Raw genomic sequence first — 26,911 nt, forward strand, 5'->3', positions numbered from 1 at the left:
AAAAAAAAAAAACGGCTGCGTAATTTTCTTCGTACGTATACGCAGCCTAAATTCCTTTCAACGTGTGAAAACGCTCATAACTGTAAAGCAAAGATATGCAGAAGCTGAATTTTTGGGAAATCTCGTGCGAATTACTCCCTGTCTAGATTCCCACTTTCACTTATTTAGTTATAGATTTTTGTTTATATATCTATGCCAGATCGCTTATTATTGTGTCATACACTAAGTGACTAATGAATAAGAAACCAGAGATCAATAAGATAAATATTTACCTTTGTGCTGAAAAGTTAAGTAAGAAATAACAACGTCAAAAAGCACAAACTGCAGATTACTGCAGACACGTGTTTCGGCGTTAAAAGGCCCGCCTTTTTCAATTCAAAAAAAAAAAACTTTTAAATAATAAAAAAAACCGCATTCAAAAAGTACCTAGAAACTAAAAGGTAAAAAATAATTAATTACACTTACATTATATTTCCTTCTCAAACCTAGAAATGAAATTTATTTTACAATTCCAGTACAAAAATCAATTAAACTGAACACCCAATTATAAAACAAACACTGATTTTAATTACTATACGATGAATTATTTTAAATACCTAACTAATTATATACTATCTCTTAATTTCTAATAACCTTTTGAAGTCGGGGCCTCCTTTAAACTACAACCTAACGTAACTGACAACCCACCGAATCCTGAATCAAACACTAATTTAACTAGACGCGAAATTAGTCTTTGAAACTAAACCTACTCAGTTACGTTAGGTAGTAGTTTAGAGGAGGCCCCGACTTCAAAAGGTTATTAAAAATTAAGAGATGGTATATAATTAGTTAAGTATTTAAAATAATTCGTCGTCCGGGATTTGGGTGTCCCTAGCAAAACGGGGGCCCTAAGCTGTAGCTTGCTTAGCTTGTACGTAAATCCAGGCCTGCCTATGATAGATGAAGATAAAAAATTCCACTAGAATGAATTTTATGTTTGCTTCAGAGAATCCTTGATTCAAAATTTTCATCGTGATTACTCTTAATAATAATGTTTTTTAGTTAATTCTTTATCTAAGGGTAAAGAAAGTACCTTTGTTTTGTGGCATTTTTTTTTAACAATGAGCTTTATATTTAATCGTTTGTGAGAGAAATTACATGAAGTTTATTGCTTTTTACCTATAACTTTTCTCTAAAGAACAAATAGGGTCCATGAAAGATTTGGAACCTAAGTTAGACCACCCGTTATCCACTAAACAAAAAAAAAAAAAACAAAAAAACATAAAAACCGGTTTACTAAGTGAGACGATACATAAAGTTAATAAAGTACAAATCGCTTTAAATGTGAGTATGATATTTGAAGAGTGCCTTTGATTTCATCAAACACGGACTTGATTACCATTATACCACCGGGGAAGTATACCATTTCAAGCAAAAAAAGAATTTTCCTAATCGGTACAGGTGTCTTCAAGTATTTATGGAACATTGTAAAAAGAAAAAACAAATCCGACGAGTTAAGAAGTTCCTCCTTTTTTGAAGCCTGCTAATTAGTATAAACCTTTTTTCTAATTAAATTGGCGACATCGTGAAATAGTAAATCTAGAATACTGTTCAAACTTCAGAAATCAGACACCAGTTACAATATATTATTAAAGAATATAAATTAAATCATCGGGGGAGGGGTGTTCTGTTTTCAATTCCCCTAGAATTGAACACTAAATGTATTTAAAAACTGAAATATTAAAAAAAAAAAAAAATACGGCTGCGTAATTGTTTTTGTACATATACGCAGCCTAAATTCCTTTCAACGTGTGAAAACGCTCATAACTGTAAAGCAAAGATATGCAGAAGCTGAATTTTTGGGAAATCTCGTGCGAATTACTCCCTGTCTAGATTCCCACTTTCACTTATTTAGTTATAGATTTTTGTTTATATATCTATGTCAGATCGCTTATTATAGTGTCATACACTCAATGGTCAATGAATAAGAAACCAGAGATCAATAAGATAAATATTTACCTTTGTGCTGAAAAGTTAAGTAAGAAATAACAACGTCAAAAAGCACAAACTGCAGATTACTGCAGACGCGTGTTTCGGCGTTAAAAGGCCCGCCTTTTTCAATTCAAAAAAAAAAAACTTTTAAATAATAAAAAAAAACCGCATTCAAAAAGTACCTAGAAACTAAAAGGTAAAAAATAATTAATTACACTTACATACTATTTCCTTCTCAAACCTAGAAATGAAATTTATTTTACAATTCCAGTACAAAAGTCAATTAAACTGAACACCCAATTATAAAACAAACACTGATTTTAATTACTATACGATGAATTATTTTAAATACCTAACTAATTATATACTATCTCTTAATTTTTAATAACCTTTTGAAGTCGGGGCCTCCTTTAAACTACAACCTAACGTAACTGACAACCCACCGAATCCTGAATCAAACACTAATTTAACTAAACGCCAAATTAGTCTTTGAAACTAAACCTACTCAGTTACGTTAGGTAGTAGTTTAGAGGAGGCTCCGACTTCAAAAGGTTATTAAAAATTAAGAGATGGTATATAATTAGTTAAGTATTTAAAATAATTCGTCGTCCGGGATTTGGGTGTCCCTAGCAAAACGGGGGCCCTAAGTTATAGCTTGCTTAGCTTGTACGTAAATCCAGGCCTGCCTATGATAGATGAAGATAAAAAATTCCACTAGAATGAATTTTATGTTTGCTTCAGAGAATCCTTGATTCAAAATTTTCATCGTGATTACTCTTAATAATAATGTTTTTTAGTTCCTTCTTTAACTAAGGGTAAAGAAAGTACCTTTGTTTTGTGGCATTTTTTTTAACAATGGGCTTTATATTTAATCGTTTATGAGTTAAATTGCATGAAGTTTATTGTTTTTTACCCATAACTTTTCTCTAAAGAACAAATAGGGTCAATCAAAGATTTGGAACCTAAGTTAGACCACCCGTTATCCACTAAACAAAAAAAAAAAAAAAATCATAAAAACCGGTTCATTAAGTGAGACGATATATAAAGTTAATAAAGTACAAATCGCTTTAAATGTGTGTATGATATTTGAAGAGTGCCCTTGATTTCATCAAACACGGACTTGATTACCATCATACCACCGGGGAATTATACCATTTCAAACAAAAAAAGAATTTTCCTAATCGGTACAGGTGTCTTCAAGTATTTATGGAACATTGTAAAAAGAAAAAACAAATCCGACGAGTTCAGAACTTCCTCCTTTTTTGGAAGCCTGCTAATTAGTATAACCCTTTTTTCTAATTAAATTGGCGACATCGTGAAATAGTAAATCTAGAATATTGGTCAAACTTCAGAAATCAGGCACCAGTTACAATATATTATTAAAGAATATAAATTAAATCATCGGGGGAGGGGTATTCTGTATTCAATTTCCCTAGAATTGAACACTAAATATATTTAAAAACTGAAATATTAAAAAAAAAAGAAAATTACACTTAAGTGACTAAATAAAGTTGTTTATTAGTAAAAAAAATATTAAGGTAATTGATTCAATTATTAAAGTAGCAAAATATATTTAATTTACTGCTTTAATATGCAGTAATACATTAGTAACACGTATGATTAAAAATTACCAGGCGGCGTCGCAAAAATTAATCAGCCATATGCTGCGAGCATTAAATATTGTTCAAGACGAAGGCAAAACCTTAGCTGTAAAAAACACACCGGTCTCGGCAAAACCACGTGACCTGTGACGTATTCCGCCCGTGGCATGAGCTGGATCACGTAGCTACAACATGTGAAATTTAGTTTCTTGGATTTCAGCGAGACCCCTTATCAGATCCAGACCAAATTACAATGGGAATTGAGAAGTATACCCTTCCAAGCAAAAGAAATAATTTTTCAAATCGGTCCAGTAGTCTTGGAATAATCAGAGAACATACATAAAAAGCCGCAAAACGAAATCATAACCTCTTTTTTTAAAGTTGGTTAAAAAGGACCTTATGAATGAAAAGACATCCGACGAAAGCCCAGAGCCAGATAAGAAAACAGCTTAAAAGATAAAAATTGCGGATTAACCAAACACCAATAATGAAATTATAAACCAATGTAGAACCAATAGGAATGCAAACAAAGTGCAAGAGCTGTCTCAGAGGTACGATAAAATTGAAAGAAAGAATTCAATTAGATAAAGATTAAGCCACAAAGCTAAAGCAAAGAGAAAAAGCAAAAGTTTTTTTTTTTTTTTGATATGTTAGGACCACAGAGCTATAATTTAACTAAAGCGCACTATAGGATTATATTTTGGATGTACACATCGTCGCCTCAGAACAACACTAAGACATCTAATCCCAGAAAAACGCTAAGATATCCTACTGTTGCTCTGAGTCGACGATATGTAAGCTGTTTTGACCACTACTTCTTGGCGGGTGCATCGGTCTAAAGCGCGCAAACTTGGTTAAATACGTACTTAAATTTCACAATGATGTGGCGAAAATGATTCCAAAGAAAGATTCCCCACCCCCCTCTCTTTTTGACCACTTTCTCTTCATGTTGACAGCCAGTTTCTCTTGTTTTTCGGATAAAGAAGTACGCACTCTAGTTGCATTCTAGCTCTATGGGGGAAGACAGTAAGCAAATAGCTTATAGAAACCGTACAGATCTGGTTTCTCAGAAAGTAAATCTCGTTTGAAATTCGGAACAAAACCACCAAACCTGTTGAACGATATAGCTCGGGATGCCGAGATGTTAAAACATGGAACCTGGCAAAATCGAAAACGTTTCCATTTAAGAAAAACGTCTTTTTTTTAAATCTCTCTTTTCAGTAATAATCTCTTCGAACGCGATATTAAAATTTGATTATTATTTCGTATGTTCAAATTCTCAATAAAAAAGTTATTCTAAAACTAGTAGAATTATTAGGAAAAAAAATATACAAAAGTGCCCTATACATTTTTAATGAGAGGTTTTTTTTCTCTTTTGTTAAATTTGAGATGCTGACTAAACAGTGAAAAGATTTCCGGTTGCGCTTACCTAGAATACATCAGACATATTTTCATGCAACAGTAAACTCATAAACAGACCATTAAAACTCAAATGAAATATCCAATTTCAAAAGAGTTTTTTTTTAATCATTAAAATATTAAGGTTATTTTTTAAATGTTAGTTTTATTATTTTTCGCCAAAAGAAAAGTAGAAAATGAGAGTTTTAGTCTCGGTGAATGTTACGCTTGTTTTCATTAAATATTTTGCTTATGAAAGTAAGCATAGAATAAAAACAATGCATTAGTTCTTTCATAAAGTTGTTGACGTTGCTAGAAATATAAGAGCCTCTCTGATTTCTTCCGAGAACAATGGGTACACAAAAAATAAAATTAAAAAAAAAAGATTTAAAAGGTTGATTTCTTTATTGAAGCTCTCGTACTGGAACACAAATCCGATTTTTTTTCATTACAAAAAGAATATGGTATTACTAAAATGAATTAAAAAAAAAAAACTTTTTTTTGTTTATCTTCATGAAACGATAAAACCTCAACAAATAATTTTATCTAGTTTTTGTGCGTATTTTTCAGCATGCTTCGCAACAAATCTTTTGGCTAAAGTTTTTTTTTTTTTTGCAGTGCTTCTAAAGCGTAATCTTTAGCATTGAGAAAACGAAAACCTCTTTTATGCAAAATATATTGCAGAAAAATTTAATTTTTATGACTGTAAACGAAGTATACTAAGGGAACGCGCAATTTTCCTGTTGCATTTTGTATGGATCTTTCGTTTAGGGTATTTTCATTAGAAGCTAAACCATTCCATTAATTAAAAGACCTACACCGAGCTATTTTTTTTAATTCGACGCTTTGTGCATGTTTTTTAAAAATATAATTAGTTAAAGTCGGCAGCAAGTTTTATTTATTAATTTGTCTTTTTTTTTTTCTCTTTTCAAAATTAAGACGAGTGAATTTCCCGTTAATTTAAAACCAACTCTCCTTTCAACCGCAGTTGATTAGAGTAGGAAGAAAAAGTATATTTCTGTTCTCGAATGCGTTAAAGAGGTTCAGACAACATTGAAAAAGTTAGAAGGTATCCTGCTTAGGCAGGCTATGGTCTATTTTCCTCAGAATAAAGGAATCGAAAGTTTCAAAATAGACAGGATGACTTTATAGCTTTTTAATTGAACTACTTCTTACTAACCACTCATTTTGTCGAACTTGATTTTGATGATTATCCTTCATAAAACTTGCGAATTAAAATTTAGGACTAAATTTAAATGATCCTAATTTAAATGAACATAAACCTTCCGTTCTAATAGTTCGCTTCTTTTATTGTTTTCAAGAAAAATAAATTCATCACGATTCACCAACATTTTCAATCAATAAGGTTCTATTGAGAACATTGCTGCATTGTCAACCGCACTCTCAAAAATGGACTTTCAAATTTGACGAAATTTTCTTCGTTTTTGACGAAACCACTTCCAGGGATATGCTCCGAGCGAACATTTCGTCAAATTGAAGAAACTGCTTTTGTTAGTGGTTTGAGGATGCGAATTTCGTCAAATGTAACAAAATATTTCTTCATTCTAGTTTCGTCAAATTAACAATCATTTTCGTAGTTTTGAGAGCATTAGTTTCGTCAAATTAATTTCGTCATATATGAGGACGTTAATTTCGTAAATTTTTAAGAAAATTTATTTCCCTTTTTTTTTTTATCTTGGAGCACATTAGTTTTTTTTTTATTTTTCAGAATACAGTCGAACCTCGCTAATTCGAACACGCTTAAAGTAAATAATTGATGAAATGAACTTTTTTGCAATCCTTGCCTTATTGTTTATTGGTTTTCGGAAAAAGCGAATCACGTTTTTAATCGATTTTAATGGTTCCTTTAAGTTCGTTATAACGAGGTTCGACTGTATTTTATAAGATTCGTGTGCGTGTGATCAAATTGTAACTTCAGAAGCTTACCACCGTAGTTTCCCATTTTAATGCGTATAGTCACTTTCACAGGCCCGTCATTTATGGGGTCAGGGGGTCAATTGACGCCCCCCCCCCATCCCGTCTTGATTTTTGAACATTCATATTTTTACACATGACTGGCCGTCGTTTTACTTGGTTTTCTGTAAAATTTTTATTGAGTGCAGACTCTTTGCCATATTTGAGAAAAAAATTGAAATAACGGGCCTGCAGCCCCCCCCCCCCCCATCAAAAAAAAAAGACAAGTAATTGTTGAAAAAAGAGGCACATAAAATATGTCAAGCAAATTTTTATTTATGTAAAAATGCAAACAAACAACTTCTTAAAAAAGGTAAAACAAATCAGTGCAGATTGAACTCCCCATGGTATCTAATTAAACCCCCATAATGGGGGTTTTCTTTCAAAAAATCTAATTTTTGTCGGATATTTTCCAAATTTGGCACAGAGGTTTGTTATTGGAGGCTCGAGAATTCACACAAGGTCGTTTATGTCTCTCTATGTGGGGGGGGGGGGAGGACAGACAATCCCGCATTGAGGGTTCTTCGTATTAAAAAAAAGTTTTTGTCCGATCTTTTTTTAATTTGCCACAGAGGTTTTTAGATGCTCAAGAATCACGCAGGGTAGTTTTCATTACTTTATAAGGACGGGGGGGGGGGGGGGTCCTTGAAAAAAATCTAATTTTTGTCGGATTTTTCCGAAATCTGGCACAGAGGTTCTTTGATGCCTGGGGATTCAGGCAGGGTAGTTTTCGTCCCTCTTTGGGGGGGGGGGGCAACCCCTATGGTAGTTTTCCTACAAAAAATCCAGTTTTTATTGGATCTTTCCGAATTTGGCCCAGTTTCGTTATTTGATGCTCAGGAATTCTCATAGGGTGGTTTTCATTCCACTATGGGGGACAACCCCCATACGGGGGGGGGGGTCTTATGAAAAAACAGTTTTTATCATATCTTTTCCAAATTTGGAACAGAGGTCCTCTGATGCTCGGAAATTCACACATGGTAGTTTTCAACCCTCCATGATGGGGGGTGGGAGCAACCCCGCATCATGGGTTCTCCTTATATAAAAAAAAAAGTTTTTGTCCGATCTTTTCTAAATTTGCCATAGAGGTTCTTTGATGCTCAGGAATTCAAGGAGGTTAGCTTTCGTCACTCTATGGGGGGGGGGGGGGGGGGAACCCAATGGGGGTTTTCCTTGAAAAAATTAATTTTTTGTCGGATCTTTCCAAAATTTGGCATAGAGGTTCGTTCATTTATGCTCAGGAATTCTCATAAAGTAGTTTTCACGCCGCTATGGGAGATTATCACAAAATGGGGGGTTTTCTTATGAAAAACCAGTTTTATCAGGACTTTTCCAAAATTGTCACACATGTCTTTTAACGCTCGGGAATCCCCGTTTTCGTCCCGCTATGGAGTGGGAAACCATGTGTGTGTCGGGGGGGGGGGGGGGGTCTTATAAGAACCCAGTTCTCGGCTGATCTGTTCCAAATTTGGTACATTTGTCTTTTGATGCTTGGGAATTCCCATATTGTAGTTTTCGTCCCGCTATGTGTGCCAAACCTCACGGGAGTTTTCCTTATAAAAATCCAGTTTTCGTCGAATCTTTTCAAGATTCGGTCCAGATGTCTTTGATGCTGGAAATCCACATAGGATAGTTTCCCATGGGGTAGTATTCATATGGGGTACTACCCCATGTGATTAAAGGACCTATGTGCCAAATTAGAAAAAGATCTGACAAAAGCCTGGATTTTTGTACGGAAAACTCCCCTAATGAGGGGGGGGGGGGTGCCCCTAAAGCGCGAAGAATATTTCAAACTGTTTGGACTACATCGCGATGTAAGGATAGCGATGCATCACGATGTAGAAATTCCTACATCGCCCTGTCCTACTGGGAATATAAAAGTGCTACTTCCTCAGCAGACATTGGGTTCTGAAAAATAAATCATGTGCCACTTTTATGCACAGTTACATCGATATATGCTCGGGAGAAAGTTGCTGGGGATTTTCTTCTTCATTGCATTGCATGAAAAAATTCCAAAAAAGAAAGATTTTTATCCAACTTATACCACAAATTTCAAAGAAAAAGTACAATAAAATGGACAACTTTAAGTTAGTATATCTTTGTTCTAAAATTAGATACAGAAAGTAAAATTAGATTATATCTTAAGAAAAAGCTTACATTTTTCTTTTTCCAATCAGTTATTTGTTTTATTAATTTTGCTTGTATGTAGAATGTTTATTTGGCCAAATTTATGTTTAATACAGGAACTTTATTATTGCATGCATTTAATGCTTCATACTTTGAAAACAATTCTCTGCCAAAATTGCAAAAGGTATTTAAAAATATGAATCTTTACAAAATGCAGATGTGAAATAAATCTTTTGGTAAAATTAATTTAGTGTAATGCTTGTTAAATAATTATAAAGTATACCTTTGCTTTTTACCTCTAAGTTTTTATTATTACAGTAAAACCTGTGAAGTTGACCACCCTTGTAAGTTGACCACCTGTCTAAGTTGACCGCTTTTTTTCAGACATGGAATTAGCCTTTATCATATAAATCAACCTCTGTAAGTTGACCAACTGTTTAAGTTGAGCACTAAAGTAGTGCACCGCAGGTGGTCAACTTACACAGGTTTCACTGTATTTCCAAACATGTGTAACATGAAATCAATGTATAATATACGAACACTCTGAATATTGTTATAATTATGGAAAAAATCTTCGTCTGTCTTGGTTCTGATTATCTCCATGGTGTTGGATCCATCCTAAAGAGTTTTAAAAAAGAAAATATATGTATAATAAGTAAATGTGTAAGTCCATGGGTGTATGCCCTCATGCACATTGATTTTTTTTTTCTATTTCGAGGCAAGTTTTACGATTAAATGCAGCAGCTTATTTCTGAAATGAAGCATTTTTCCACAATTTCTTTCAAAATTGTTCCCCTTTAGTTAAAAAGCTACGATTCTCTTGTGATTTTAAGGAGCATCTGATTTCATTTTCATATTTTTCAAAATATGATTACTTCGACGGTGACAACTATTTTTCCAAGCAGATTGCAAGAGTGAGTTATTTTTACAGCGGATGGGCAAAATTTTTATTTAGGCAGACAGACAATAATTTCTCTCAGTTGGTATCTGAAATTAATTTTTGAATAGCGTTCTGGAATTAGATTTTCTTCAATTTATCGACAATCAGCATTACTTAGCCATTGAACTAGTTAATTCCTTTGCATTTCAAGTCGTAAATTTTCATTTTTTTCGAGCTATAAAAAAAAATCAAGGGTGTGACAGTTGTTGATCTGTGATTTTTTTTAAATTTATTTTTTATTTCAGCCGACAGTCAAAATACACCGTTTTCTTTCGACTTTCGTTTTCAGATTTGCAGTTTTCTTGACGAATGTTTTCTGAAGTACTCCCTCCACCACAAATTAGTTCTATTAAGATGCTAACAAATTAAGTAGTACTGAAACTGATGATTACGATTTATTTTTACTTTTTTCAGAAATTTTATTGTGTTATGTTATCAATAAGCAACATTTATTTACCGAGCCTTACCTCCTTAAACCACTACCAAATTAGAGTCAAAAACCAAGGGCTCTAACACTCGATTAATTGATAGTATAGTACCTTGAAATCTTTAAAAAATATTCAAACAAAATTATAAAAGCGTCAGAATTAATCACTGGTACAAAAATATTCAAACGTCGCTCTACTAGTTTGAGACGGAGGGAGTATTACCAAGGAAGTATTACTTTTTCCCCAAGCATATTTGATTTCTAAAATATGTAATTTTCACGCAGTAAATAAAAAAACACGCCAAGGGAGAAGAGTTGCCAAAGACAGGGGAAACCCAATAACATAGTGCTTTTCTTTGTTTGTGTCTTGAGAACTAATTGACAAATATCGATGGATTTTCTTTTTTTTTATTATCCTTTCAATTTTTCAATTAAAGTATAGCTGTTCGGTTAAAATTTCAGATATTTTACTCTGCATCCAGCAAAAATCACAACTGTAATTTACATTTGGATTGATTGGTAGTTCATCTATAAAATGCTTCTTAGTCTGGTTTCATATAGACCCGGATTTCTCATTTTTTGTTGACAATACTTTGAAACGTGAAACATGGCAATAAAATTAATGCTGCATTAATTTTAGCCGCAGAAACTATGTGTAATATAAAAACTCATAATTATCAAAAATCATGTAACACAAATTGACATAGAAAAACTTATAAATTTAGTGTATTAAGTGTGGAAATAAACAACAAAAATTGCTTATCATTATTATTTTCAAAACATGCTACTATATATGTATTTTTTTTTTTTAAATCGAGGTTAAACATTAAAACTCTATTTTCATTAATTTATTTAATTTGCGGAAAAATTGAAGAAAATATTGAAAATATTCTGCTGAAATATCAAGCACAAAGATAGAGTTCTTTACGGAAATTAATACCTTCTCTAACTTAAAATGATTTGTATCAAATTGATATTTACTTTACTTCATGTTTTATGCAAGTAAAAAAAAAAAGGCTCTACAAATAATGAACATAAGCACTTATTGCTAGAAACATCTGCCGTATGGAAAGAGATTATATAAACAACATGGGGTAAGCATTTATAAGTCCTGTCTACGAGCATTAAAAAAAAAAAAAAAAAAAAAAAAAAAAAAAAAAAGAGGGTATCATTTCGGATCCAAAAGCTGATATAGCGCTTTTTTTCTTCGAGTTTCATCGGTTTTATTCAAAGATTGCTAAACAATTATTTAAAAATATTTTCTACGAACACTTTTGTGTTATAAAGTTCTTGATACTTTTTGATTATTAATTTCTTCAAAATCATATTTTATTTTGCTATTAAAATATTTCATGTAGTTTTGTAATAATGTTTACCCATTCCAAAATATTAATTTTTACTAATGGGTAGAGCAATATTTCATTGAAAATGATAAGTGTACGAACACTTTTGGGAGCAACTGTATAAATTATAACATTGAATAAAACATTACATGTAGAGTGGCAGAAGAAAAAATATCAATACTTATTGGGGAATGGGTACATATTTGTTTAAGAAAATAAAAATGCACAGTGAAAAAAATTTGAACTATTAAACTAAAAAATACACTTTGTTTTACAGAATTATTTTTGTAAAATTCATGGAGAAGAATGAAAACACATAACCATGCAATATATTCAACGTTGAAATTAAAAGCTTCAAAGTTCTATGCCTTTTATAAAAGCGCTATATTTATCATCTGCGTTAGTTTAGCTACGGTGGAATTTTTTTTGTAAGTTTAAATTTGTACAAATTTTGTGGTCATGTTTGACATTTTTTTTAACGAAATAAAGGAAGTACGTTTTTGGAAAATAATGTCAATAAACCAACATTTCCTTTTGCAAATAAAAAAACAACGCTAGTTAAGCCTAACGTGGAGGTGACTCAAAGTTAGTTCAAAAAACACACAGTGTTCTAAACCTAATCGAAAGGTTCGTTTTCAAATTTAATGTGTTTTAAACACAACTATAAACACAACACTAAACAAAAATGTAACAATAAATAAAAGAAAAAGCACATTGCACATACAAATTTTAATAAATACTAACCTTTTTTTATGAATCCTTTAGGATAATTTAACGAGCAAGTACAAGACTGAAACGAAAACTCCCAGAATGCACTGCAATATGACGAAATCGGGACGAAATAATTTCGTCAAAAAGTTGAGATTTCTGGTTTTGTCAAATATCACGTGATTTGGTGACGAAGGAATCGTCGAAAATAACGAAATAGTGCTCGAGGATTGCCAATCGTCAAAATTGAGCGTTTCATTTTTGACAGTGCGTTGCAGCACTGTTGCATGATAAATGTCCTTGGTCTAATTAAGCTAAATCTTTTCATAGATCTCCTGAGACCAGATCGTAATAGATCTTTCAATTTAGATAATGTGTTTACGGTCTACCTTGCGGTGATTTATAAAACTGCCGCGAAAACTAAAACATTGCCACGTTGCGTTCCATGTGTGTCTGTTGACGTAAACGCAGTCAGTTTATTCTGAGTATTTATTAACGCAATCGATGTGTCTTAGTTCGATTTCTGTAGCTTTCAGCTACAGAAATTGTTTCGTTCCTTAGTAGTATTCTCGAGCTTCTCAGAATAATGTTAGCTTTCCTTATTTTCTTCTAAAATGTGAGTTGATGAGAAATGGTTGAAGCGAAAACTCTGGATTGACAAACTTGGATAACGTTATACTAGGTAAATTTTTTTTTATTGTTTTGTGTGAATTTGTAAGAATATGGGTTTTTTTTCTTTTAAATCTTAAATTAATTTAACTAACCATATTTTACAGCAGCATTTATTTGGAAAGGACAGTATGCAAAATATTTTCTTGAATATATTATCGTAGAACGAAATGAAAAATGTTTAACCAAGAGAGAATTTACTTGAATGCTTCCATTCTCAGCTGAAAGGTTTCGCCCAATTTGTTTAAGGTTATAGTTTTAGTATTGTGCGAGCAAAAAACCCATGGAGAGATTTCGCATGTCAGTTAAACCATTTTAATTTTTTAAATCATGAGTGGAATAAAATGGTAGAAAGATTACAGAATTCGATAAGTAAAAAGAAATAATGGTAGATCAATTAAAAAGAAAACTACCACCATATATCCGTGAGAATTTTGTTGATAATTTGCATAGCATGACATAATTAAATCATAACTCAGAAATAAGGAGCATACGAAACAGAAAATTTTTAAATTAACCGACTCGGTAATTTGAAAAATAACTCAGCTACAAATGCAAACAACTAGCGCTAGCCAAGCAATTCAAAGAAGTATCATCTTCTTTTGATAATAGTTCGTAATGTCATATAATCAAATTATCTAGCATTAATTGTTATTCTTGTCAGGCCACAATTATTATTTAGTTTTATCAAGAATTGATAAATATCGAATTCAACATCGTGGAAATGGCTGCTTAGAACTACGAACTTCGTAATTTGCATTAATTTTTGATGTTTAGCAATGCTTTTTGAATTCTCATTTCTACGTGGGACAGAATACCTTCAAGACTTTGAAAATTAATTTAAAAAGAATAAAGCGAAAAAAGCGTACATACAAACAAAATTTACTAGGCTTATGAGAATTTTCTACGCTACGGCGTGCGTTTGTTTTACCTTTTTCATCCGCCATTAGACGTTGGCTGCAGTGCCCCCTATAGTTCGTTGGAGTTGCGAATAGAAATCTAAATTATTTTGAAAGTAGCAGGAAAAAAAGATAAAGAATCAAGTTCCACGTCATAGTTGTCAGATACAAAAATATCCGCGTTTGCCGAGATGAAATGCGAAAGGAACATTTTGTGAAAATGAAAAAAAGAAGAGGAATAAGAAATTTCAGCATCTAAAGAGTTTCGAGAATTACATATGACTTCTCGGGCAGAACTATACGACATGAATAAAAGATAACTTTACAAAACGGAATTTTCGGAAAAAAAAATCTCAAGAGTTTTATCATTTCAGATCTGTAGATTAGAGCATTTTGAAAAGTTGGGAAAGTACCATTTTGACAGATATGACGAAAAAAATCTGAAACTTTTATGAGGATTCAGTTAAATCTATTTTATTTCAAATATTGCCTTCTGTAAGATAAATCAACTAGAGAAAAAGTAGTGTTTTACTAAAAGAAAAGGTCGAATTTCTATGAAAAAAGGAATAGGAAGCCACGGTTTCTTCGTTTCTTTCGTCTGTCCACACACACACACTGTATGTAAGTATGTATGTATTGTATATATACTAGAGTGGAGCAATGAAAACCATTGAGAAGAGATAAAATGGAGAGAGGGAAGACTTTCATTCATGAAACCAAGACCCCAAGTCACGTGATAGATTTTAAAGCAAAGCATTGGAAGAAATCAGGTTTCTTTCGCTAGTTTAACGCAAAAAAAAGCAAAACGTGCCAACCATTTGTCGTTGTTGAGTCACGTGACTTGGAGTCATTGGGTCAGCTTTTGCTACGGCAATGATTGGACTTGCTCCCTTTATTTTAATTGCTGCTCTAAGATGAAAACAAATTCGAGTCACATAGCGCGGAAAATTTGCGATTGGTGAAGGCTTAAAAATAAAAAGAAAAAAAGTTACTGAAATCTGAAAATATATTCCGACCTCACAACGAACCTGAAAACTGGAAAAAATGGAGAATCTCATAGTTTACAGTCTAGCCATGGGTTGTATGGAATTGGCAAACGTCCAGTTAAGAAGAGTCTATCTGAATGAGAGAGTCAAGTAAAAATTTGATGCGCGTGTTTCACTCATTTGAATGACACTCTGCTTAATTTAGAGGCTAACATACATCTGCAGAAGATGACATTTCTGAAAACTAATAGATGCGTCAATTTCCGCCTGTGAACCGGATGTCTGCCTTTCCATACAATCCGTAGTCAGACAGTACTTTGAATTTTTTAAAAAATTTCTCTTCAATGTTTATTTTTTTAATGAAGTAGGACAAAAAGTTAGCTGTGGGTATTGCCATGTAAGAAAATAAATTAATTTCTCTGTTCACACATTAACTTTACCTTTTCCATAGATTTCAGATAGGTTTCGAAAAATTGTTGAACTTGATTTTGATGATTATCTTTCATAAAACATGCGAATTAAAATTTGGGACTAAATTTAAATGAACCTAATCTGTTTCGTGTTAAAGCTTCCGTTCTAATAGTTCGCTTCTTTTATTGTCTTCGAGAAAAATAAATTTATCACGATTCACCAACATTTTCAATCAATAAGGTTCTATTGAGAACAATAGTAGACCGTAAACACATTATCTAAATTGAAAGATCTATTACGATGTGGTCTCAGGAGATCTATGAAAAGATTTAGCTTAATTAGACCAAGACATTTATCATGCAACAGTGCTGCAACGGTTGACAATGCAGCAATTGTGCTTGACTGTTTCAAGGTTATGAAAATCGTCTCATTATCATGGTGATTGTTGATATAAATAAATTGCTTTGAGATTCTAGGATTTTGTTTGACCAGATGTCATAATTCCTTCTCTTCGTCTTTCAATTTTGGATTTCGCTTTTTGCCTTTTTCCTTAAGTAGGACCTTTTTCTGAGGTATTTCACCTGATTTGCTATAAATATTGAAGTGAAACTTTTTATGGGAGGGCTTTGAAATTCTGATCCAAAAGCTTACTCTGTTCGGAAAAATGAGATTGTTTTTGCATTTTTCGTAAGTTTTGAAAGACATTTATATTAACATTTAAGGATCCTTAATGAACTTGGTAAAACAATAGTTGTGGACGGTCCCTGATGAGCACATGGATCAACTGGGTCAAAGCCTGAGGCTCCCCACTGGCGATGTTATTAGGGACCCCTCAGTCTAGTTCTAACTATTTTTTAACCTCTTATTTTATATTTTTGATAATTTTAAACAGTATTTCAGGCGTAAGTACAATAAAGTAAAATGAGTTTTAATTTTGTTAATAAAGTGAACTGTTAAAGGACACTTGTGGATTACTTTTTTTTTTCAGTTTGCTATGACATTGCGATCAAAACGTTTTTGATACGGAGTTTGTTTTTTTTTTTTTTTTTAATATGTCACAGCAATGGAAGTACAGTGAAACCTGTCTACAACAAAACTGTAGGGACCTAAAAAATATTTTTATTATAGACAGATTGTCGTTGTAGGCAGTTTGATCATTTATGCTGAGATTTTGCTGGGACCAAGAAAAATATCGTTATAGACAGGTTTAGTGTTGTAGACAGTATTGTTATACACAGGTTTCGCTGCATTTCTTTTTAAATAGTCTGCGTGTTATATATTCCCTACGACTATGAAAATTCGGTTGTAAATCGAAGAAAAGTTCAGCGCAAAGTAAGTAAATATTAGTCTAAGAAGAAATTTATATAAACAATTTTGACATTTTATGTATACATAGATGTGTACGAGGGGGAACCCAAAAAAAAAACTGGATTGATGGTGCGCTGCCAATTCTAGTTGTAGTAGAGTGTTCTCCAGCTAGATGGCTCAAGTAGAGACCTTCACAGACCAGCTGTGCAAGTGGCATCAGTGTAGTTGATAACGTCTGATCGTAGTGTTGGTTTTTTCAGGTGTTGTTGCTTTCCGCCTCCGAATTCATTATGGCAAATTTTAAAGAACAAACTGTAAGCTTGAAATTTTGCTTCCTGCTTGAAGAGTGGCAATGGAATAGCTTACCAAATGCTTCAACAAGCTTTCAAGGACAATGCTATGAGCCGTACACAAGTTTTCGAGTAGTTTGGGCGCTTTAAACGTGGTAGCATGACTGAAGGTCATTCTCGTTCTGAGCGCCCTTCAACGTCTCGAAATGATGAAAACGTTGAAAAAATCAACCAAAAAATCAATGAGAGTCATCGTTTTACGAATGACGAAATTTCGGAAGAAACAGGAGTAAGTTGGAGCTCGCGCAGGAATGGGAAAAATGGTTCCTTTACCATGATAACGCTCCCGCACACTCAGCCTTCACTATTAAGCGCTGCTTGACCTCTCAGGGGTGGCCAGTCGTTCTTCACCCCTTGTATTTGCCAAACCTAGCCCCCTGTGACTTTTTCCTGTTCCCGAGGATGAAAAAATCGGATTTCGAATCCGATTTTTTCATAAAAAAGAAGCTTTTTGATGATGTAGAGGCTGTAAAAACTGCTTCACAACGGGCGCTGGACATGGTCAAAGTTAAAGAGTTCCAGGAGAGCTTCTAATAGTGGAAAAAAGAATTAACAGGTGTATTGCATCTAATGGTGAATACTTTGAAGGTGACTAAAGAAATTTTGTGACTAAACTGATCTATAAATATTTTAGAAAAAAATTCCGGTTATTTTTGGGTCCCCCCTCGTATACATGAAAGCCGTACCACCTTTGCGCCATCCGGCACACACGAACCCGACAGTCCGACCACGAAAAGTTGAGCTATTGCTCCGTCCCATTTCAGAATTTTCCATTTTCGTGAAGGGGCGATATGGAGAGAAAAGTTGGAACGGATTTTGCACGTGCGTCATTGGTTCTACAGACATAGATTGAATACGTCACTTTGGAATTTAAGAAACTAGCCAAAGAGGTGAAACATTTTAATTTTGTGCGGTCGAGGCAGATATCTCATTGGACAGGTCACATCATACGTAAGTGGATGGGTCTTGGTTTTACTTCTTTCAGCAGTCATTGGTCAGAGGTAACAACGCGCCCGATGATTAATTTCAATTGGAAATTGGCTCGAGCAGGGTTGCAATTAAGAATGCAAAGCTTGTCATTTTTACTTTTGCGCCAACTCAACGCAGTAATTGCCGCAACTTAAATCTTTCAGGTCTAAATAATCACACAAAGAAAATATACTAGGAGTATTTTTTTTTTTTTTTTTTCAAATTGCCAAAATGTTGCTAAACTCCATAATATGGCACGTGTCCATTCTTCCTTCGCTACCTATTTTAAGAAATAAACCCGTTTTCTGAAATCATTGACAAGTGTCATTTGTTCGCGGTCGGACTACATTGAAGTCTCATCTTCTGCTTGAAAACGCAAGTTGCTTGAAATTTAAGAAACATCTCTTTATTTGCCCTTTCATGTAAACAACGCCTCTTTAGAGCTAGTAAATGACACATCTTAATTATAAATGCCACATAACTAATGAGTAAGGTGAAAACTGTATACAGATAAGCTCTACTACCGCAGAGATCGAGCGTTCTGATAACATCATTTAGAACGTCGGCTGTTACATTTGCTTGACAAAAATAGAACGTTTCATCTATCACGGATAACTTAAAATATGTCGTGTAGATTTTCAAAATTAATGATGAGTGCATATTCGCATAAGTTTAAGTAGATTTTGAAAATGGCAGATTGTCATATGATTATTTGCATTAGAATCACTTGATGTTTTAAAATTGAGAATTGGACAATAATATTTGCTTTCCATAGTGTCGAGTGCATGTTTATAATGAGCCTAAAGAAGCGAATAATCGCATTTTTTCCTGCTAGTACTATGCTAATGTTTCATTTTTTTATGCAAGTCGTCAAAAAGAACTATTTTTCATCCTATAATACTTTTCTATCCATAATAAATAAATTTTACAAAGTTGAAGGATTTCTTAGAAGTTTATGTACTATTGCTTTTTTTTCTTCTCAATACGAACTCCATTTCGTAATATTCTAGGAAATATCTGCTCTGAATAACCTCACAAGAATCTGGACATGATACAAATAAATGACGTATGCAGTCCCCAGACATGCATAAATAATATCACATCTTCCTGTGATTCGTTTTTTTTTTTTCTGTAACCTTCCCGACAATTTCATTCCTTTGAGTAAAGAACCAAGTTATTTTGTTCCAGAAATATTTGTTACATGATTTGTTTTTGTTTCAAGTGTTTTTCTGTCACCACGTGAAACCCAGTAACAATAAAATACTAATAATAATAATGATGATGTGTGAGAAACTTTATCAGAAGAATTTGTATAGTGCTGTATGTACAAAAATAGAAATTATTGTCTCAATTTACTATATGTCTTAATTCCTGCAACCCACTTTGGTTTTATCATCTTTAGATGGAAAACTTTTTTCATTTTCGCTTTCTTATATTAAAATTGGGCATCGTACAGTGGTGGGCGAAGTTATAAGGACAGCAGAAAATTGCACAGAAAAAAAGTTATTTCTGAAATAATTCAGTGAAATTTGTACACAGAGTGCCTTTTTATGCTAGAAATCGTTGTGAAAAGCAGAATATTTGAAAATATGACATATTAATGTTTTGCCGTGATTAATAAAAAAAAATGTCACTGTTGAAACTCGACAAAAATTTAAGGACAACGACCATTTTCTCTTGAAAAACCCTAGTGATCAAAGACTACCCCCATTTTTTTCCAATCAATTTTTATCAGTCTTGATGTCATGGAAGTTAAAAAACGTTCTTGAAAAATTTTATCCTGACTTTTTTGATGGAGAAAATAAGCTCTTGCTCGTTTCAACATTGAATGCCATTTTTTCATACTTCGACTGCTAGAATGTCTCACAAAGTTGTCATTAAACTTAGATCGAGCCTTTTGTCGGGCCAGTACAGCAGTTTCATGGAATAAGCATTAGACATTGATTTTGAGGTTTAAGAAACATGCAATTAGGCTTCATCCTGCTGGAACAAATTGTTTAAAATAGCAATTAACGGTGTTTTTTGGTTTAAAAAAAATACTGCTCAGTACATCAACATCACTCTCAGAATTTTTCTGATATGCACAAAAAACATTGATATAGTTTCCGTCCTTAGCGAAACTTCCACAGCCGCCTCCAAATGTACGCGTTGAGATTTTTTTTTTTCCTTTACAGGAGATCACATACCAGATGTAGCAAAAACCATTTAGTCCGTCCCAATTAAACTTTTTTCGCATCAGGAAAAATTATGTACATTATCCCACTTTTTACCCAAAACCAAGCATTTTTGGCAGCGCTCAACCCTTGATCTCTTATGAATTTTTTTAGAGTCATTCGTGACATAAGTTTCACATCACAAAACTTTTTTTTTTTTTTTTGGAAAACATGTTGAATAGTTCGAGAACTGCATCGTGACTTGAATTTTTATCTAATAATGTCTTGATGTTTGTTTTTTGGAGCAAGTTCGTCTTATTATCAGTGGCGTAGCTAGACCCGACTTTCGGGGGGGGGGGTTACTTCTTTTATATATATATATATATAATATTACATATATATATATATATATATATATATATATATATATATATATATATATATATATATATATATATATATATATATATATAATCGCTTGGAATTTTTTCCTTTTCTTTTTTTTTCTTTCTCTTCTCTCTTCTTTTTCTCTTTTTTTTTTTTTTTTTTTGAGACTGTTCGTCTTTGTGGTCCTTATTTGATGAGATTTTTGAGAAAGCTCTAAATGACCGATCTTTATCTGTTCAGATTTGTTGCTGTTTGCCGTACAGTAAGTCGTGAAGTTTTTCAAGCAACCACTTTCGTTTTCTCAAATTCTTTTAGTTTAGTACCTAACGGCATGACCAAAAATAGAATGTGACGTCCCATATCGTTTGCTGAGCATTTATATTGTTATGTAGTGCAGTGTGCAGAACAAAAAACAAGCAAATTATGCTTTTTTAGAACACATAACTCTAATTGTATATATATTTATTTGTCGAATACTTTTATATTTTAACGGAGTTTTTAAAGGTGTTTTATTTTGTTGGTAAATTATTGTAATGGAATTGTTTCACTTCGTTTTTTGCTGTTTGTTTTACCTATTGATTGCTTTGTTCAGCTATTTAGTAGGTTTTTATATTTCAATAAAGTGAAATTTTTAGCCTTGAATATTGGTTTATTTTGTTTAAAACTGCATCAGAAAAGAAAAACAGTGCATTCAATCTCCAAATAAGTAGTTTACTTGTATCCTTGAGTTCAATAAATAAAATGAAAATTGATCATAAGGGGTAAAAATGTGCCAAGTATGACGAAAAAGTATCGGATCGGCTTATTCAGTTCTGGATGTGCTTTTCGCTGCAATTCCTTCCTTATGAGCAGCGAAAAAACTGCAGTTCTTCGATATTTTGATTCCCACGAGCCTGCGTAAGTGCGCGAAAATTGCGAGTCCCAATCAAACAGTTTCATTAAATTAATGCAGCAAGGGCCACACACTCGTTTGCCCCCGGGTACTTCCACTAATTGGGAGGGACAACATCGGAGTTCATTAACGGTCCCAGAGTTAATGAGTTAGCCACTCGGGAAATGATTTTTGCCACCGCGCCACAATCTCAAGATGGCCTGGATTATTTTTCCAGGATCTTCCTTGCTCTGTTCGATGTCCTTTTGGATGCTCGTTGGAATCTGGTTTGGGGCTTGGAAATAAAAGCTCTTCCTTTTAGCAGATTGAAAATCTTGTGTTTAAATAGTTTAATGTTTGATTTTTTTCTACAGTGCATATTTAATGGAGTCGGGTGGAGAGTTAAAAGTAGTTTTTAAAAAGTAACCGAATGAAAATTTTATACGGTAGGGTAGACCGGAGCACGTTTACGAGGATTTTTTTCAATAAATTTTCTAAATTTTATGTTTTAACTCAGGAATTTTTAGACATTGCGGCTTTATGAAGCAGTTATTAGTGTCAAAATTGGTACATTCAGTTGTTGCTCAGTTTCTGTTCTTAACCGTTTAAAAAATTATTTTTAAGTCCAAGTTCGCTGTGTAAACTTGCCCCGGACATGGGGCACGTTTACGCATATTTATTTTAAAGCCTAACGTGGTTCGGTTAGTGTTTTAAACATAATGTCTCACCATTGTTAAAATAAAGCAAATTTATTACAGACTGAATAGTGTATAAAGTAAAAGCTGAACGGGCATAAAGATAGTACTGAATGTTTGTAAGCTATAAGATACGAATTTGTACCTCAAATAAAAATTAAATGGTTTTTTTTTCAACTAAATAGCCTGAAAATACTAAAATGTTTTGAGACAGTTCGGAGCGAAAAAAGCGTCAGTGCATGTTTAGAAGTAAGACATAGTAAGAACGTGCGTAAAGGTGCTCAGACGTCAACGCGTAAACTTGCCCCATCTCCAAGTTTGAATTTATTTTTAACGTGGTAAAAATTTAATAACATTTCAGTTCATTCAAATACAGTTCTAAAAAAGGATGAAGTTCTGCTAATTTTTATGTATTTGTTTATTCATAACTAAGTATTATTTATTCACAATAGACTTCAAAACGTTCAACTCAAAATTTACTCGACTGGTAGAAAAAAGATTATTCTTTCTGCAGGCTGGTCCGAAGCTTGCGAACTGAAGCAAAAAAAGTTTTATACAGATGAATTTTCCCAATATTGGATATTTTAATGTGATTCAATGGTTAACTCTATAAAAATCGCCAATAGTGGCCAAAATAAAACCAAATTAAAATTAAAAAAAAACGCCAAATTTTTTTGTCGCCAAGCTGGCGAAAAAGCTTGACGACCAAAGGCTTGGCGATATGTCGCCAAGTGTTTTCCAAATTATAACACAACATGAGTTCTTGCTGATATTAACAATGATTTCCCCCCCAAAAAGGTGTAAAAGACCCCTTTAGAAATATCCGAATGCAATCAAAAGGGGAGGTGCACAACTAGACCCCACTAGAAGTCTACATAGCAATTTCAACTTTCTGGGACATACCGTTTTTAAGTTATGCGAGATATATACACAAGACGCACATATCTACATACGCACATACATACGTACATACAGACGTCACGAGAATACTTGTTGTAATTATTTCGGGGATCGTTAAAAATGGATATTTCGGGTGTCTATACGTTCTTAGACATGTATCCATGTATGGTCGGGTTGAAAAAAAAAAAACATTTATTCGGGGGCGAGCAAAATGGAAATTAAGGCCTATTTTTGGGTCAAAATGTTTTAGCAAATACAATACTTCCTTTACTTTGTAAAAGGAAGTAAAAAAAGCACTGCGTAAACGTGCCCGGTCTACCCTATTCTCAGAAAAGTTGCATTATATCAGTTATGTTAATCAAAATCCACATGAAAGTTGATTTCTTTCCATTATTACAATCCATTAAAAACCAACGTAAATACAATAGTCCTCGTGGAGTAGGTTGACACGATCTACGGCAACTGCGTATAAACGAATTCCTCCGATTTTCCGAAAATAAGTAAAAATGATTCTGGTGTCTGCAAAAATGCAAAAAATAAATGAATAAATGAAAATGAAAAATTTGCAATTACTGCCTTTTACCTAATCATGGCAGTATAGCTAACAAGCTTAATCAATGAAGCACCCCATCAAATACATTAAATATTCATGTATATGCAAGAAAAAGAATAAGTATGTACAAATTCATTTTTACACCGCAGTTGAGAATTGAAAAGCAAGGTTTAAAGTTAAAACACTTAATAAAAATTTTTTTTTCTCTTCAAACCTTTCCCTTTCAAACACTCGTACAATATTTTGGGAATTTACTTCCATTATGACTATACATTTCACGTAACATCCTCATATAAATATTAGACAATGATCGAGTAATCCGCGAGATTCAACAATGAAACTCGCGGCACGGCATGATAATTCGATAATATGTTTTGGTAATGTTTAACATGCAGGGAAAGACTTTATTTGACAAGGCTGAACTCGATCCGGTAATTTAACTCTTTTACTGGTAAAACTGTCATTTCAGGAGAGTGAAGAAACGAAAAAAATGGTCAACAATGAACGCAACCTACTGGAGTTTAGGGTTAATATTCAGGAGTTAGGTTTAAAATTTTTCAGCTATCAAAATATCACCAAACAGGCAATGGCTTCGCTCAATAGAGTAGAATAGAAGTATATAGAATAGAGGAATAAAAGTCATGAAGCAATTTTCACCCGTCATACCTTGACGAGCGACTTTCTAGTTTAAAATATTTTGTTTTGAACTAGTGTCCTAATAAGTTGCTCTCGTTCATCTACCTATTCCATTTTAACTCCAAACTGGTTTATCTTCTGATATCTAAAATATGGAAAGCAAAATATTACCTTACTTTCTTTTCCATCCAATGTTATTTCAAGTTAAACATTTGAGTTTATTCTTATCTTTTTAAGGCACAATCTCTTCTTTCTGCTATCTCTCATTCCTCTTAATCCAATACTTCTTCAAAATTTGAGATTTCGGTTCAGCCTAAGCTTCTTCCCTGGGATCACCCATCGTGTTATTTCAGATTCCCGGTAGTTCGATATTTTACTGAAAAATCCGCATTCGATTTCAGTTTTACTTCGCTTTCCTCTCGTATTCTGCTTCACCTGAGCATAAGTAACTTAATTTTTTTGAAATGAGTTTTGAATATTTTATTTTATAACTATTATTATCTTACTTTTTTTTCATTATTTTCTTTATTATATAGGTTAGAGTAGTTGTGAGTTGTTACAAATCTAACATTTATTTAAAAAAAAGTACATGTTTTGGTGAAGCATTTTTTAAAGAAAATTAGAGAAAATCGTTTCAATTCTGTCTGACTTTAAATGCATGCAATTTAAGTTTGTGAAATTCTCGTGTTTCTTGTTGGTATTTAATCATTCTATCTGTAATTCGTGTTTTTTAGGCCTCCACAAAGTATGATTTGATTTTTTTTTTTTAAACTTTAGCTCCAAGGAAAATTAGAAAACAAATTCGCTAAATTAGCATAAAAAAAGATCTCTCCAGATTTTTATTTTCCCTAAGCTTTTTAAAGCTTTGCAAAGCTATACAATGTAAGTTTTGCGAAGCTTTTGACATGATGAGTTTTCGACTATATTCCTATAAATAAGAATATATATTTGTTTATACACTTTTCAAAGTCGCACTTTTATCTATTTTGCTGAGAAGAATCGGAAGTAAAATGAGCATAGAATCATTGGAGTCTTCAGAAAACTGTGTAACGTCTCTGAAAAAGTTGACCAAATCGATTAAAGTGTACTCTTTATATAAAAAAATGCCTTTTTTACACTGAAAATCCAAAAATGTTTTTGTAACATCACAACATTTAGGTGTTTTTAAATGCACAAAAAGTAACAAAAATGATTAAATTATTGTTTCCACTATTTTGCACGATATTCTGTCTTGAAGAGAATTTCCCGCTGCAAATATTTATGATATGTTGAATCAACAGAAGAGTTGTAAACTGGTAACTTAAAATATATTTAGAAATGACAATAGTAGGGTCAGGTAAGGGTAGAATAAAGTCTATTAAAAAAAAAAGAAAAATCAGGAAATATTTGCCAAACATAGTTTTGTTTGCATACTTTTTTTTACAGATTATTTAGTAAATCAGCAATACTTTTAAACTAATTCTTTTATTTCGAAATATTAGTTTAGTATAGCGTGGTAACATTTCTGATTTTATGTTTGGTTCATTGTAGTTTACTTTTCTACGTCATGTATTTCATCCAAAGTTCTGACTAATTCCTATGTACATAAGCTCCTTTTATTCCTGAAGAATATATATCTATTTCTAGATAAGTTACATTGATTTTTTTTTAATGACAGTAAAGTAAAGTGGGGTTAAGTGATCACAATGTTAGGCTTAGCTATTTATGTATTCCGGATCAACGTTAATCATTTAAGATGTATCTCTTCTTTTGAGAATCATTCGACTCACAAGAGGCCACGTCTTCTCTAACCACCAACACCTAGTAAAAAATAAAATACCTTAAGGAACTTGAAAATAAAACGAAAATGTCTACGGACAAGTAAATATGGTTCTGATGGAAACCATGGCTGCTGCAAGTCTTTAAGAAGTGTATGCGAAAGAGAAAAGTTATTTATTTTTCGATTACTGTAGCAAATGCTGCATATCAGAAGATGATCCAAACACTAAATATCAATTTGAAGAGAACTACTGCTCGAGAATATGTTGATATATATGAAGTTGGGAGTAACATCGTCGAACACTGGATGAGCCAATATTCAATGGCAAGGTCATTATGAATTGCTTATACTCGATTCAAATTATGAAATTATTCATAACAGCTTTCAATAATGCATGCGTTATCTGCTTCCCCATTGATCTTGTTAAATTTTTTAAGCTAGTTCCTTTTCTCCATCTACATATATTCATTTCACCTCACAATATGAGGTGAAGTTTTCAATTATAAGAAACCTAAAGGAAGCAATGATTAAATACTTAAAATACACCGCCAGCTCAGTCATTCCTTAGGGCGGTAACTTACTACAAAATACCATGCTTTGTCATCAATCTTTGAGTTGAACCGCACCATTGCTGCCGTCACTCATCTGGTGTGCTACTTTTTACATTAGCTACCAGTTTGTTTGGCTCTCTTGGCTCCCTTAAGAGATTTTTTGCCTCCAGTTCAGGTAATTCCTATTCCGGGCTGATGAGTGCTAAAAAGCACGAAACTGCAGTCCTCGGATGGAATAACTGAGCTGGCGGTGTATTTTAAGTATTTCTGCCTTAGGGCGGTAACTTACTACAAAATGATTAAACGTTCTTTTTTTTTTTTTTTC

The 26,911-nt window shown here is 33.0% G+C and overlaps 1 protein-coding gene across 1 annotated transcript in view; it reads left to right on the forward strand.

Moving 5' to 3' along the window:
- The window catches only part of LOC129223866 (protein king tubby 1-like), a 208,549-nt gene that overhangs the window by 95,926 nt on the left and 85,712 nt on the right, over positions 1-26,911 (forward strand). The window lies entirely within an intron of this gene.

Source organism: Uloborus diversus, chromosome 6 (assembly GCF_026930045.1).
Source record: "Uloborus diversus isolate 005 chromosome 6, Udiv.v.3.1, whole genome shotgun sequence".
Classification (NCBI taxonomy): Eukaryota; Metazoa; Arthropoda; class Arachnida; order Araneae; family Uloboridae; genus Uloborus; species Uloborus diversus.